The sequence below is a fragment of the Cryptomeria japonica genome, chromosome 11 (genome assembly GCF_030272615.1).
Source record: "Cryptomeria japonica chromosome 11, Sugi_1.0, whole genome shotgun sequence".
NCBI lineage: Eukaryota > Viridiplantae > Streptophyta > Pinopsida > Cupressales > Cupressaceae > Cryptomeria > Cryptomeria japonica.
Window position 1 is genome coordinate 226,567,995 of NC_081415.1, and position 16,120 is coordinate 226,584,114.

Consider the following 16,120-nt stretch of genomic DNA (forward strand, 5'->3'; position numbering starts at 1 on the left):
CTATGATGTTGCTTTTGTAAGTTACCAACGGAATGAATATAAAGTGTATTCCTTGGTCATTTGAATAACTCCATGAATGTTCATATTCTTTTCATTGTTTGGAAAGTTATCTCGATTGCAATTGATAATTCAAGTATTTCAATTATTTGGTTTCACTCTCAAATTCCCTTGTAAACCTTTTTATGAGGTATGTTTTTTAAAAGTAATGCGGGATATATATGGATCCATCGATGGATATATGAGATATGTTCTTGTGATTGATTTATAATGTCATTTATTTTTTGTTTTTATATAGAGCCTAGCTTATGTGCATAATTGTTAGGCATGGTCCTCTATGTCATCTTCTCTAAGGAGTCACATAATGATTTACTAAGAAATGTATAGTGCTGATTAAAATTAAGGCTTTGCCACACAATTAGATTAAGACACAATTTATAATCAGTTCCAACAAGCGGTAACCCCACCAAACATAATAGAAAAAATAAATCTTACTTATTAGTTTGGAGTAAGTTGATACATTACATTATTGGAGTAATATATCCAGAAAGTGGATTTTTGGGGGAGGTTGTACAGAAAGATATTTTTTTACTATTGTTTTGGCAAGAAGACTCTTGGTTTTTCATAAAGGCATTATTTTGATGTACTGTGATTGTAAACAAAATTGAAGAACTTCTTGAATATATTTTCAGTATTTTTGTGAAAAGGTTCGTTGCTTTATATCACTATATATCTTTTTCACATACACAATGATGTTTTGTTAGTGAACTATTATGTTCTCTACATGATACTATTGTGTATAGTTTAACAAATATACAATGGTATATTGTAGGTGAGCAATTGTGGCATAATAAACTATTGTTTCTAAATCTCAAATTTTGGGAGATTAGAAAATGTTGAGAAGTGAAACAGAGCAGAGACTCTATATGTAATTCAAACTATTTATGGTGTAAGTTGTTGTGATTGCCAGTGAGACGCAATATTTGCCAGTGAGGCACATCTTTGTCGGTGAGACATTTTGTAACCAGTGAGGTTCTCAGTCCGAGGCTTTGTAAGAAAGAAATTTTTAGATAAGTCAATGAGGCATTTGGAGTGGTTTTATTTTTCAAGAGGGTTTCCACTCAGAACATTTATGTGTCATGTTCTTATGTATGTTTGAGTATACTATTGTTCATTTCTTTTTGTTTTACATTGCATAATCAAATCAAGTTTTATCAACATCAATGATATTATTCCCCCAAAAGCTATTCCAAAGTGCAATCCCAATGATATCCAATACCATGGATATTTTGTTCTTTTCTTTATTTTATTAATTGAAAATAGAGGAGGAGGAGGAGGAACAAACTCTGGCCAAGAACAATTTTTGGGTAGGGGACACACCCATAAATTAGGATTCTCTGTGTAAGAGGATTTTCGAAAAGTGCTAGTTATATGCCATCCTTGTAGTAACAACAAAGTAGTAGCACACAAAATGAAACATGATAAAACAAAATGAAATAGATTTTAACAATATATATAAGGCCAAAATAGTCTATAGCATGTAAGCCTTATGAAGCATGTAAACCTTCTTGATGTAAGATCTTCTATAATAGATCTTGATAAAAGGGTTTACACTTTTATCCACTTCCTTGTCTTGTAAAAGTTAAGATTTTCCACCCTCAAGGTATCTTCATAATTGATACGTGTGGCACTATTGGTGGAGCACTTCATGACATAATGTCATACTCATTTGCCTCTCTTCCTTATGTATCGTCCACCAATCAATTTTGCACCTAATATAATGCACAATAGTTTTTAATTGAATTATCAACATTTTTGCATTCCACTTAATTTATTATTAGCCAATAGGTCAAAGAGTTAGGGTGTCTGTGCCATTGTGGAGACATGGTAATCCTCCATTATTTCAAACATTTGCAGGGGTGCCGGATAGCATGTAGATCCACGGCCCTCCTTTAAAATGCAATTTTCGAGTAGGTTGAGGGATGGAAAAACAGAAAACATGGGCAGAAGCTTAGATATGAGGAGGAGAATGCAAAGAATGGCATGAGGGAGAGAGGCATAGAAAAACAAGAGAAGGCAAATAAAACTTGTGTGGAAGCGGAACAGAAGAGAACGTGAGATGTGCAGGTAAAGGTTTAACCAAATATTGTTAGTACGAAAAATATTAACTGACAATTTAATTAATAAAATAACAGTCTCTCCACCCCTTACACATAGAGGTGCATGTGTTTTCTGGTGGTTGTTATCAATTTTGCTGTGATATTTTTCCTTTCATACAAGTAATAAATTCAGTAAAACATAATAAAAGTGGGAGTTTTGTCAAATATATTTTAATGTGGATTTGTAATATTGAACCATAATGATTTTTAGTATCTCAAAAATTACCTAGAAAGAAAAATGTGTACATACTATAAATCCATTCAATAATTAAACAAAAAAATAAATTGTACTTTTGGAGAAAAGGGATTCAAGATAATGACAAGACAAGTAATGCAAATCAATGAATGTACACCACTTCAAAGTTAAAATTCTTGACACATTTCATCTTTTTGAGTAAAAAAGAAAAATATGTCATACCTTTTCATGAACTAAAAATTATTCAATTTTATATAGTATTTACATATTTTCATGTTTCTTTAGAACTAGATTGTTGGTGTTACATCAAGTATTTCACAATTCTGGCTGACACATTTCTTAAAAAAATGATTAAAATTAAAAAAATTTCAAATCTTTCTTTTCTTCATAGAAGTATATGAGCTTTCTATTACATGTTGTTCCTTCCCAAAAGCATGTGTAATGAATATTTTGCCATCAAGGTTAACAAGTCTTTAAATACACCAAGAAAGCATCCTGAAAAAAAATAAACTCATGTACACAAAGTTATATATTAGTAACAATTAGAAGATTATATTGTTTGATTTAAAATAACTACAAACAATCGACAATTGATAGAACAACTCATGAAAATTAATCTGAAAAAAATACTATTTTTTTTAATTTCATTATTTTAATATCTAGAATTATGATATATACTTCAAAGAACAAAAAAAACTTACATTTCAAGGACTTGTAGATGCATCCCTTCAAAATGCCAAATTCTTCATCCCGGGAGACAAAAATTTAAGGATTGTATCAACATTGTTGAAGTATTTCCTTCTCCAACTCATTTTTATTAGGATCAATGATATTATTCCCCCAAAAGCTATTCCATAGGACAATCCATGATATCCCATACCATAGATATTTAGTTCTTTTCTTTATTTTATTAATTGAAAATAGAGGAGGAGGAGGAGGAGGAGGAGGAACAAACTCTGGCCAAGAACAATTTTTGGGTAGGGGAAACCCCCATAAATTAGGATTCCCTAAATAAGAGGATTCTCCGAAGGTGCCAGTTATATGTTGTCCTTGTGGTATACATCCTAGAAGATTGTTGTCGGATAAATTCAGTGAACCTAAATGTTGGCATTCTACACTCACGTGAGAATGGTTGATGTTGTCATTGGTGGCAACCAACCAGTAACAGGATTCTACAGGTTCACCGGCAACACAGACATCATCTGCCAGCACCGGCAGGCACAACAAGTTCATTCATCGACATCTAGTTTACATCGACAATGAAGTATATCGACACTCAAGCCGACATGAGACAAAGTTTTGTTTATGTGAATTGTATTGTGATGTAATTATTTATTTGTATATCCGACATGATGTATTGTAAGGACTCATATATGTATGAGATCTTGTAGGTCATTTTGTAAGGTAATTAGGTAATGAATGCAACTGGTATATGAGAGTGAATAACTATATATGCATTTTGATTTAATCATCTTATGAGTGACTAAGGAGCAAAGCAGAGTGAATTTCATTCATCGGCAAGGTTTTTGGTTATGATTTCAAGCATTGTAGATGCTATTTTGAGTAGTAAATTGTCTTGGATTTAATTATCCATTTTGTAGTTAGTGAGACTCTTTCATTGAGCAGTGAACTCTAGGCCATTGGCCTTCCTACATGTGCAGGCCCCTATTGTAAGTAATATTTATTCATATTGGCCAGTGAGTAAATATTGTGTGTCACAAATCCCACTGAGGTTTTTTCCTTACCGGGTTTCTTCGCCAAAATATCTTGTGTTATGGTGTGCATTTATGTTGTCTCTATTATTTATCTTTGCTGCATTATTACTTGTTTACCGGTACATTAATTTGGGTTGCAAAGTTTTAAGTAAGTTCAAATATTCCATTAACCGGTTAGACACTGATTCACCCCCCCTCTCAGTGTCTTTGGCACTGTCATTGTATCTAACAATTGGTATCAGAGCTTGGTCTTCTATTTGCAAAAGCCTAACAGCTTGAGGAAGATTCTAAAACCGGTACCGATGGAGAGTTTGAGAAAACAGTTGAAAGGAGATCTTGAAGATTTTGATGCATAAAAATTGAAGAATATCAAACTTGAAGATGATCTAAGGACTGCCCAGGAATTCATTGAAGGACTTCAGGAGAACTTGGCTATAGCACAAAACAAGAGGAAGGAACTTCATGAGCAAATGCAGAAACATGATGATGAAAAGGAAACTCTCAGGGATATTGCAGAGAAGTTGAGACAAGAGAACGGTAACATGAGGAATGAAATGTAAGATTTAACCATGAGGCTATGTAAGGATATTGAAGATAGGAAGAAGAATGAAGAAGACTTAATGATGGAGCAAATGAAAATCTGAGACTTTGTCATGAAAATGATATGCTAAAGACAGATCTGATTCACATGCAACATGATAAAGAGGAACTTATGAGACAAGTTGGGATTCTAAAAAATGAGTTGATCACTGCAAATGAACACAAAGACAAATTCAAGAAAAGTTTAGAAAGACTTGATGACATGTTGAAAAGACAGAAACCTGATAGAGATACAATTGGACTTGGATTTGAACATGGAGAAACAGTCGGGACTGCAAATAATCAAGATTACAGCAAACCGGTAAGACAATCTAATGCTTATAAATTTAATGGGAAATGTTTTAATTGCAACAAATTTGGTCATACAGAAAATTAGTGCAGATTTAGAAATAATCAGAATACAAGTCTACCCACCAGTCAATGTTTCAAATGAAATAAAGTTGGTCATAACTCAGAAAATTGCAGAATGAATGTGAAATGCTATGTTTGTGGTAGATTTGGACATTTATCTAATCAATGTAGAACACAAACTAGTCAAGGATATGGAAAGGCTATTCAGAGGAATACTTTAACTTGTTATGCATGTAACAAGATTGGACATATTGTAAAATTTTGTAGAAGAAAGACTATACCGGCGAACAATAAAGGATCTAATGAGAAGGGAAAAGAAAAAGTAAACAAAATAAAGCAAGAATTTTCAAAACAATGGATCAAGAAGAGAGATCAGAGAGTTGATGAATCTATCTCTGCGCCAGTAGAACAAAGTAACCCATTGCTGGTAGGAGATTCTTCATTTGACTAAGGAATTATCCTTAGGGGGTATGGCAAAAAATTGAAAATCATGCATTCTACCCTCGGTTTATGGTAAGAAGTTGTATTTCTTCTTTACTGGCAGAGATGTTAAGATTTGACTTAACCAGCAAGCATTTAATGCGGTTATTGGAGAAAATTTTTGGTTATATGGCACCGGATACCCTTACATTGGAGGACTTGATCAATGAAATAAAACAAGAAGGTAATCTTAGTAATGTGAATAAATTTTATCATTCTTTCAAGGATTCTGGCAAGGAGACAATAGAGGAAAGCATTATTTTGCATCTTGACATCTACAAGAAAGTTTTGATTGAGGTTTTAGATGATCTGCCTAATGACTTATACATAAGATTAGAGGCTAAAAGAATGTCAGTTATGGAATTAGATAAAAAGTTAAAGGTTGAAGCATTGTTGGCTATTCACCCTGTAAATTCCCAAAAAGAGATTGATGAACTGATTGTTGAAGCCAACCGGTTAGTTTTTGTGAGTGGTCACCGACAGGTTAGTCTAATGGCTAGGAGAGTGAAAGAAATAGTAGATGAAATTACTGACAAATGGGACATATTTTTTGTTGAAAAAGAAAAGAAAAAAGAAAGGGATAGATAGAAAAAGGATAAGTCTTTTACTAAGGTATATCAAAAGGATAAAGGTAAAGATAAAATTGGTAGTGTACCTATTATAAAGGTCAAAGATAACCTTTCTCCACCGGCACAGGACACCCCACCAATAACTTCAGGGTCACTGGTACATACAGACAGTCAACCGGATAAGGAGGCTGAAGAAATAACACATGATGATACTAATCCGGATTCTGAAATTCTTTTTACTATGAATGTAGATACACATGATTTTAATATTGTTATGGATAAAGAGACTGCAGAGGTTAAGACAACTGATGCTACGAATATTGAGATCTCTGCATCACCGATTAACACTGCTGATTCTCAGAACATTCAAATACTGGCGGAAGCTAAGAAACTCGACACTAAGAAACCAGTGGAAGAAAAGGTACATACACAGAGTGAGAAACCGACAACAACTATAAATAAAGAGGTAATAAATGATGTAAACAAGGAAGAAATTGTTAAGGTAATTGGTCAAGTGTCTGATGAAAAGAAAGTTATTGCAAAACTGAGCACATCCACTATAGATTTCAGACCTAAAAATGTAACAGATCTTCTTTTGGATTCAATTAAGAGGATCACAGATTACAACACCTCAGCATTTAAGGCCATTGATGATACATTGCCTATTTTGAAAATGATTGCACCGGCATGTAAGATAGATCATATTGATGGTTCTTTGGGTAAATTGGATGCATTTTCCAAATTTATTGCTTCAAATGTTCTAACTGTAGATAAGGTTAATGAAGAAACTATTAAGGAAATGGTGAATAAAGAAAAAGGTGAATTCTTTGAGAAAACTATCAAGGACTGTACTGAGCATATTGATTCCTTATTACCGATACTTAATTCAATAATTTTGGAATATAAGAATTTGTATAAAAGAAGCTTGCAAGCCTCACCACCTGACTGAAGACATTCATGAGGAGATTAAGAAAACACAAAAGGAGATAGATGACATAATAGATAACAATGATAGGTTCTTCAGAACTTACCTCAGTTTTTTATCAAGAAATGGCAGTTGTTGAGGAGAAGATAGAGAAACTGGAGCAGGAAAAAGAAAGGATAAGGTTGAAGGCCCAGGAGCTAAAGAAAAAACTTGGTCCAAGATTGGATAGTCTTATAACTTAGCGGGTTAAGCTATCTAAAGAAACAATCCAAGGAGAACAATCACCAGAGCAATAGATACATTATTTGACCAACATGATCCAGCAGACCAAAACCATTATTTTTTATAGTAATAAATTCATGCAGAGCCTAAATCTAATTGTGGCAGATATCTTTCAAATTGTACACAACTGGTTATAGGTTATGAGGTAGAATTTTGTATTCTTTGAATCTTTTTGACATCCTTTGTCATTGATGCCAAAGGGGGAGTAGTATGGAGAAAAATGCACAGAAGAGATCACTTGCTCAAGGGGAGCACACTTCTTTTTTTTTGGATCAGTTTTGGACTTCATTTTTTGGACAACAATTTTTGGATTTTTCTCATGAGTGTTGCCATCAATGCCAAAGGGGAAGATTGTTGGCAATCTACACTCACATGAGAATGGTTGATGTTGTCATTGATGGCAACCAACTGGTAATAGGATTCTACAAGTTCACTGGCAATGCAGACATCATCTACCGACACCAGCAGGCACAAAAATTTCATTCATCGGCATCTAGTTTACACCGGCACTTAGGCCAACATGAGACAAAGTTTTGTTTATGTGAATTGTATTGTAATGTAATTATTTATTTGTATAGCCGACATGATGTATTGTAAAGACTCATATATGTATGAGATCTTGTAGGTCATTTTGTAAGGTAATTAGGTAATGAATGCAAGCAGTATATGGGAGTGAATAACTGTTTATGCATTTTGATGTAATCATCTTATGAGTGAATAAGGAGAAGAGCAAAGTAGAGTGAATTTCATTCACCAGAAAGGTTTTTGGTTATGGTTTCTAACAAAGCTTAAACTGGTACTAAATCAAGCATTGCAGATGCTATTTTGAGCAGTACATTGTCTTGGATTTAATTATCCATTTTGTAGTCAGTGAGACTCTTTTATTGAGCAGTGAGCTCTAGGATGTTGGCCTTCCTGCATGTGCGGGCCCCTATTGTAAGTAATATTTATTCATATTGGCCAGTGAGTAAATATTGTGGGTCACAAATCCCACCGAGGTTTTTCCCTTACCGGGTTTCCTCGCCAAAATATCTTGTGTTATGGTGTGCATTTATGTTGTCTCTATTATTTCTCTTTGTTGCATTATTACTTGTTTACCAGTACATTAATTTGGGTTGCAAAGTTTTAAATAAGTTCAAATATTTCATTAACCGGTTAGACACTGATTCACCCCCCCCCCCTCTCAGTGTCTTTGGGACTGTCATTGCATCTAACACTAAATAGGTTAGAGATTCAAGCTCTGTAAGGATTTGTCCTGAAAAAATGTCTCTTGAAAGGTCTAATGATTCCAACTGACCAATTTTTTCCAAACTATTTGGAATAGTCCCATTCAAATTTCTCATTGAAAGGTTAAGAAGCCTCAAACCCTTCAAGTTCCCAAAATTAAAAGGAACTTATCCCTCCAATTCATTGTTTGAGATATCTATGGACATGAGATTAGAAATAATATATTGATAGTATTGATATGAACCTTTTAAAGTCATATCCAATCCATCTCAATATAATGACCCACTAGAATCATTGGACAATATAAAACCATTTTGACTTTCAATAGCCATTGCTTACAGGAATACAATTGTGTCCAAAATTGAGCTTGATATATGATTGGAAGAAAGGAGCAAGATCTAGAGGTTCATTAGTTGGCCTATCTCCAAAGGAATACTACCTATAATATTGTTCTCCTTCATCACCAACACTCTTAGTTTTGAAAGGTTTTCAATTAATCCTAGAATTTGACCACACAATAAGTTGTTTCCAATATCAAGAACCTATAGCTCTGAGCAATTTTCTATTGAAGGAGGTAATGATCCATTCAGATTATTACTATGAACAACTAATGAATATAATTCACTTAGCCTACTGAACTCATGTGGTAAGCTTCCCTCCAAACTATTGTTTCCAAAATTTAGGACAATAAGAGAAGAATAATTGGATAAGCTTGTAGGGATTACTCTTGTTAAGTTGTTGTTTTCAAGATGTAACACTTTGAGTTTAGATAATTTGCCCAGGCTTGGAGGAATATTGCCACTAAAAAATTGTCATTGAGCAACAATATTTCAATTTTAGAAGGCCAAATTGATGGGAGACACCCACTCAATCCATTTCTTGACACATCTAGCAGTTGTAGTTTCATCCATGTTGAGATATTTGAGAATAGACTTCCTTACAGATGATTTCCTCAAAGATTTAAAAATTGTAGCCAATGACTATTTTCCCATAGCCAAGAGGGAATTATGCCCACAAGACTGACATCACTTAGTACCAACCATTCAAGTGAGAATTGTGTTGAAATCAAAGGTGGTAATTCACCATCAGTCATACATGACACTTGAACTAAGTTGGATAAGTGAAAGGATGGAATCCAATTTGTACTAATATTTAGCACATAATTGGATAAATACAAAGAAGATAGGCTTGTGAACTTGTGAAAGATTGTTTTTGATATCGACTCGTAATGGTTTAGGGATATACTTAGATTGACTAAAGAAGTTGGAAGTTTAATGCCCCGCAAAGAAAAACCCAAAAGGATAACACTAAAACAAAGGAATAAAAGCAAAAATAAATAAATTAAAACATAATATATAATTAAGGTGCATTAAGTTATAACATTGCACTGGTTAATTACACAAGCAAAAGACTTATCCAAATCCTAAAGGGTTCCCAATGAAGATTTCTTAAGAAAGAAATTGAAATCTTAAGGTTCACTTAACCACTTATGATGCATGTTAACTATCCTTAATACATGGAAATGACATTGATTTAAAGAGCTGAATTAGACATGCTTCAATTACATACTAAAGATTACATACATCTAGTTAAGTACAATACAACATTCAATAACCTCATAGTTACCATTACAAAATTTGTCAACTTATAATATTTCAAACACATTGCAATTAAATTACAAGATGACATAAGAATTTAATAAAGATCATATAATGATTTACATAATTTACAACATGCCAAGAAGGTATAATAATACAATGATACAACTAAACTCATAAGGTTCAAATAGGTACAATAATGGATCCATGAAATACAAAGGAATCCAACTGGAACAAGAAGATGAAAAAGTCTAAGGAGCAACTAGAACACCTGCAAAGACAACCCTCACAAGAAGGAAGTGAACATGATACCGATGGAAAGTGGCACTACCACCCGACCATGTGGCTCAAAATAATCACCCCTCCATGCTAGGAGATAGCACTAAGACCCACTAGCAAGCAAAGGAAAGAATACATGGTTTCACAAAACATCAGATCAACTCATAGATAGAAACTCACAGAACTTGACTCCACATCGTAACAGGTGAAATCAACAAGACTGTACACTGTGACCATAAGGGAATAGTGTCATTACATAGCTTGGTATGGCTACCCTGGCAGGCCTCCATAGGTCCCGACCCCCATCATGGGTTACTTTAGTAACCTCTCCCGAACGCTCGGCCCCATCCAAGTCTTATGTGGACCCAAACAATCCTCTTATGAGGACAAGGTTGTTGGTTTGCCATTCGAAGCCTTCTCGCTACATCTTGAGTCTATACTAGCACTCAACCATGAGCGAGGCACAATTATCTTATTTAGTGTTTCATCTACCAAGCCCCCTAAATATTGTTAAGTTACCACTTACTTAAACAAACTTTCGATGGGTTACCCTACAACCACTTTGGGCACAACCCTGAATCAAAAGCCACTCTCCCATATGACACTTAACCAAAAACACAAGAACTCCCATCCCAGGTGTAACATGAAATAAGACATGGATTTCAATAGGGTAGTAAAACCTACTTGGCCAAACGAGCCCTCACACAAGGTGTACTAACTGAGAAACCCTTGACAAGAAACAATAATAGCCATGAAAACACCAACATGACAACATTAGGTACGTATGACAAGGGACTTGCAGTTTTGAAAGTAAATGCAAATACAATAAGTAAACACTCATGTTTGCTAATCTAGTTTGATAGTAATTCCTATTTCATTTAAAATGCTAATCTGACCAACTTCTCTAATTCAATTAATTTCCAGATTAAATAATATAATAAAATCACCATTTCCCTTCAAATTAAAAAACCAAAGTCTCATTTATTGCTATACATATAACATTATAAATTATCATATTTATTTAATAATCTATCATATATGTTCTACCAAATTAGAATAATCATTTTCAAAAATCTCTATTCCAATTTTTCCAAGTAGATATAAATATATGTTTTTTTTACAAAAATAAAAATTAAAACTAACATGAAATTATATATATATATATATATATATATAAACTTATAATGAAAATAAAATAAAAAATAAAACTATTAATAATTCCACAGACTATGGATATGGCCCCATAGCCATTGAGGACCCCACAACTGTGGGTTCCATAGTCGTGGTGCTCACAGACTGTGGTGCCCACAGTGGCTCCCCAAATAACCCCCCACCCACTCCCCCCACACCCCCCTGCGCCCTGCCCCCCACCCCCCACGCATATATTTTTTTATTATTAATTGGAAACAAACCCCCAGCCCCCCCAAAAAAAACAAAAACAAAATCTGAGACATAACCAAAGGATAACCATGAACTAAATATTTTTTAAAAAAAACAAAGTTCTTCCAGGCAACTAAATCTGTCAAAATTCTGCCAGCATAACCTCTCACAGGGGCAAAATTGAACAAATTAAAAACTCTAAATATATTAAAAATAAACTAATTTTACCATTTATAAACCTAAAATGAGAGATTTAAAAATGAAATTTCTTGTTTCTATTCAACACCCAAACACACACATAAATCTAATTTTGAAAGAATTATTTCTTTTTCCATAATGAGAAATTGAATTGGCAGCAAGATACAAGAATCTAAAGCCAAATTTGATCTTCCATTTCCTTTCCAAACAAATTTGAAAGAGTTTTCTAAAATAGAAAATACAAACATGCACACACAAAGAATTATTTTAAATTAAATAAATTCCAACAAACAGAGGGATAAACCAAATTCCAACCTTCAATAGCTATCTTGGATGTTCAATTGAGAAGAGGTAATCCTCTAACTATGCAAATTTCTCCAACCAGATGAAGACCCATTTTTATTTTTTTTTCCAAGCAAAGTTGCCTTCTCTTCCATGAAGAGCAGGTTAGATATAGAAAATTTAACCTAAAACTATTTTAGGTTGAAATTTTTCTCAACCAATCAAAATTCATGCCTCAAAAAGTAAATTTTAAAACAAAGTCTATTCTCTCCAATTTTTATTTTCCCAAATAAAATAAAAACTTAAATTTCATTCAACAAGTCAATGAATAAGACATTTTCATTCTTTCCAATTTCAATTAAACTTTTCAAAAGTAATGCATACACCATTTAATTTCAAATTTTGAAAATAACTTTATTCCACTTGCTAATTAATAAATTTCACTAATTGATTAGTCAATAAATCAAATAAAGGGTCCCATTAAATTTATCTCTTTTATTTACCAAAGCATAATAACACATTAATCTAATTAAACACTTTAAAATATAATAATCAATTCCACCAAACACATATTACGCAACTATATAAATCAAACAAATACATGACTTGCATACCAACATAGGGGGTTGGAGACGACTGACAATGCTCACTTGAGCATGACTAGGGTAAAATGTAGGTCTTAGGACTATAATACTCCACTTCCATCGGATTAGTAAGGTACACTTAGACCTGTGAAGCCAGGTGGAGACGATACCCCGTACCTACACGATACTTATACCTGCAATTCCTTGCATCTACGAACTACATGTGCATATATATAGAATCACAGAAAACACATCGGTGAAGGAGAATTGTGACGTTCCCTCTCTCACTGAAGTGAGTGAAGGAAAATCATACCCTCGCACCCCATACACTTACAAACACGATACATGTATATAACTCATCACATGTATGAAGTAAATGTGTCAGTCCATGTCAGTAATCCAATAAAATCGCATTTAACCATCAATAAGGAAATACTGCATGAAAACATACACTGCAACTCAAATAAAAGAATAGAACAACATCGCATAAAGTCTAAATAAAATATCACAATAATGTATCCACTGAAAAAGTCAACAAAAGTCAAACATGAGTCTAAAAGTCTGATCGAGAAAGGGGTACTATAGGAAGTGACGAAGAAGAGACAATTTCATTGAAACGATTGCCATTAGCATACAAGAGAGTGAGTGAGGAAAGATGAGAAAATGATGGGGGAATGGCCCTGCTCAAGTGGTTACTGCTAATGGCCAACTTCTCAAGTAAAGAGAGATTGCCTAGAGAATCCAGAATGATACTGCTCAATTGATTGTTATCAAGAATAAAGTTCCTCAACAAAGAGGGACTTCCAAGAGAAGCAAGATTTCCTCCACTAAGTTGGTTATTACTAAGTTGAACTTCAGTTAAGGAAGCAAGATTGCCTCAAGACCACTTTGAAGTAGAGAAAAGCCTTTGATTCTTGGGAAGGACATCTATTGGAAAGAGAAAAAGGGTAGACAACAAGAAAAACTGAAATGATTTTAATTTAAAATTTTGGGATTCAATTTTATGTGTAATTTTTAAGTTAAGATAAGAAATAATAGTTGTGGTTTTGAATAAAAAATGAGAAACAATATTGGATATAGTTATCAAAGGACAATATTGAATATTGGATATTGGATATAGTTGTGGTTAAGAAGTATCTTGTACCTTAACTTGTATCATGAAATTAGATTGTCATGTGGTGAAGTGATCCTAGTGGGCTTCGCCTTAACTGAAATATTATTTAGGATTGTGACGCCCTTACTTTGTAAATAGGATTAAACCCAAAAGCTAATACTCATCTTTCCTAAGGTCGATATAGACGTGCCCTTTAATTTATTAAAACTATGATTGAATATAGTGTTAGTTATTATTAACTCTACAACTATTGTTTATTAAACCTTATCTAGTGGAACTTAATCATGAGATATGGTGATGATTAAATACTTAGCTAAATGTAATATGTTTGATGAATATTACCATTGAACATAGAGAAGTTGGGGATCTTGATCCTAGTAATGCCCATTGTAGGATATTGAACTAATTACTTGTGGTAACACCAAATATTTTCTTATTGTTTTCTTTACATTATCTTTATTCATTAATATGACCTTGGGTCTTCTCAGGGGTAGCTATCTACCATGGTTGGGAAACCTCAATACATACACCTCACTCATTTATGTGACAAAGGGTTGTCTAGATTTATGTAGACTACATTAACTTGGAATGGGAATTGACTTTCCTTGCATATAGTTAAGAACCATTAATGGTTGAGAATAAAATTTTTAGGAATCTCATGGAATAGCAATGACACTCAACTTTTATTTGATAAGATTAGATGTGAAATGATATTATATAAATGTAAGAATCCAATTTATTGGCCTTTAGATAAGATGATAAAATAGTTATCATGTATGTGTTGCCATTAATAATGTAGCATTTGATCACTTGTGAGGAAACTCCAAATAGTGGCATATGCCTATGATTGTGATATATGTGATAGGTAAACTTTTCAATTTGTGAAATTAATAAGCATAAGAAATTTGGGTTGCACCTTTGTATGTAAAGGTAGAAAAGGAAATGGGTTAATAATAAGGTGCCACTTTAGCCTATTAAACTGACCCATTGTGTTTAAAGACCTTACATCAATGTTGTTTTATTGGTAGCTTGCAAGTCATGTGATAGTGGCTATTGAAATTTGTGCATTGTGGGTCATATGTTCATGGTTGCAATACATGTGTAAACAAGAGGAATCTATTGGTGATAGGTGACCAACCTAGTCTCTATGTTAATAAGGTGAACCTAAAAGGGATCTAGCATATTTATGCAGAATCATGGATATTAATAGGTGGAGATTTATTGAGACATTATTATCCTTAAAAGGGTAGGGATTTTAATTATAGGCATTCTCAACAACCTTAGGTTACAAGAAACTATGTGTAGGTATCTTTTGAGAGACTTGGAAAGAAGAACTATGTGTGACTTTGCCCCATTTGGAAGTTGGAATGTAGGCGGTCCTTAGGTGAAGGATACCCTGGTGATCTCAAGTCCGTATTGGAAGGGTTTTGGAGGAGATAACTCCCAAGTTAAGGGTTGTTTCTAATAAGATAGATACTCTCTCTACACTAGGATTCAAACGATGCCAAAGTGGGTAATGGGTGGTTATGAAAGGGGATAGGAAAAAACCAACAATTGGTATTTAATATATAATATGCCATCGAACAATGATTTGAAGATAGTAAGAATTGGTTGACTACCTTATAGTCGGTATTAGCTTATGGGAACATGATGAATGGAGGCCATATTGTGTTGGTTCTATATAAATGTTATCTTTAAATAACACAAATGGAAACTAAGAGGGGGGGTGAATCGGTATATTTTAAAACTTTAAGTTCAGTGTGCAGATCCTAAGGATGTAATGCAAACAAAAACACACACACACAAGAGCACATCACATAACACCGGATGTATGAGGAAAATCCAATGTGGAAAAAACCTCAGTGAGAATAGTCATTGGAGTCTACTGCTCCAATCCAGCCTCACGGGAAATAACAGTTTACAATATGTTTAGGGCACCAACCCAAGGAGTATCTGTTGGCAATTGACACTCAATTGGTTGGTTTCAAAATCTTGTCATTGATGGCAACATGGTATCTTGTTCTGGCTTTATGTTTTGGTTCACTTGTGTACTAGCAGGAACTTCACAGACACTACACCAGCACCGACACCAACAGGTTGGAAGGAATTCTCAGGTTACTGGTAATACATGCTGACATGGTTTAGAATTAGGTTATCGGTATTAGAGGCTAACATCTTTTGGAT